This window comes from Cervus elaphus, chromosome X (genome assembly GCF_910594005.1).
Source record: "Cervus elaphus chromosome X, mCerEla1.1, whole genome shotgun sequence".
NCBI lineage: Eukaryota > Metazoa > Chordata > Mammalia > Artiodactyla > Cervidae > Cervus > Cervus elaphus.
The window spans coordinates 28,143,868-28,145,258 of NC_057848.1; the positions used below are offsets into that span (position 1 = coordinate 28,143,868).

Consider the following 1,391-nt stretch of genomic DNA (forward strand, 5'->3'; position numbering starts at 1 on the left):
TATGCCCAGAAGTGGTATTGCTGGGTCATATGGCAGTTCTATTTCCAGTTTTTTAAGGAATCTGAACACTGTTCTCCATAGGGGCTGTACTAGTTTGCATTGCCACCAACAGTGTAAGAGGGTTCCCTTTTCTCCACACCCTCTCCAGCATTTATTGCTTGTAGACTTTTGGATAGCAGCCATCCTGACTGGCGTGTAATGGTACCTCATTGTGGTTTTGATTTGCATTTCTCTGCTAATGAGTGATGTTGAGCATCTTATCATGTGTTTGTTAGCCATCTGTATGTCTTCTTTGGAGAAATGTCTGTTTAGTTCTTTGGCCCATTTTTTGATTGGGTCGATTATTTTTCTGGAATTGAGCTTCAGGAGCTGCTTGTATATTTTTGAGATTAATCCTTTGTCTGTTGCTTCATTTGCTATTATTTTCTCCCAATCAGAGGGCTGTCTTTTCACCTTGCTTATAGTTTCCTTTGTTTTGCAAAAGCTTTTAAGTTTCATTAGGTCCCATTTGTGTATTTTTGCTTTTATTTCCAATATTCTGGGAGGTGGGTCATAGAGGATCCTGCTGTGATTTATGTCGGAGAGTGTTTTGCCTATGTTCTACTCTAGGAGTTTTATAGTTTCTAAAAATATGGAATGCTTCACGAATTTGCATGTCATCCTTGCGCAGGGGCCATGCTAATCTTCTCTGTATCGTTCCAATTTTAGTATATGTGCTGCCGAAGCGAGCACTGCAGTAATGTTTTATAGCAATTTTTACCTGCTAGGTAAAGTCAGCTTAGCTCATGTAACAAGTATTGTCTGTGAAATCCTTGAGTGGGGGATTTCTTTCATAACAAGTATGGTCTTTTAGGTTATCTTTACTGAATAAATTTTGATGTAACTTCTTCACAGGAATGAAATACAGAAGATGCTGGAAGAATTTAGAGGTATGTTTGAGTGATATTTATAATTAATGAAAATTGTTTTAAACCTTTTATAAATTTAGATGTTAAATCGGTGGATTATAAGACTTCTTAGATACAGGATTTTATGCAAGTATTCAGTGTGATTTGATTTATAGGTTTTGTACATTTTGTGGAAAGTGAAAATGGTACTAACATCGTTGATGAACCAAGAATGATGCTTTTATTTTGTGCATGTGTACCCTGAATGGAACATGTAAGGAAATGGATGAGATAGTTTGTACCTCCTTTGGTGTGCACACCTAAAGGGACATTTCAGTTTTTCAGGTCAATTTTATTATTTTTTTAAAAATTTATATATTTTAATTGGAGGCTAATTACTTTACAGTATTGTAGAGGAGTTTGCAATACATGGACATGTATCAGCCATGGGTGTACATCTGTTACCCATCCTGAATCCCCCCCACCTCCCTCCATATCCCATCC

The 1,391-nt window shown here is 36.8% G+C and overlaps 1 non-coding gene across 1 annotated transcript; it reads right to left on the minus strand.

Moving 5' to 3' along the window:
• Window positions 1-625: 625 nt before the first annotated feature.
• On the minus strand, window positions 626-732 carry LOC122690942. The gene has a single exon (XR_006340196.1). It is a non-coding gene; the product is annotated as a U6 spliceosomal RNA (small nuclear RNA).
• Window positions 733-1,391: the final 659 nt, after the last annotated feature.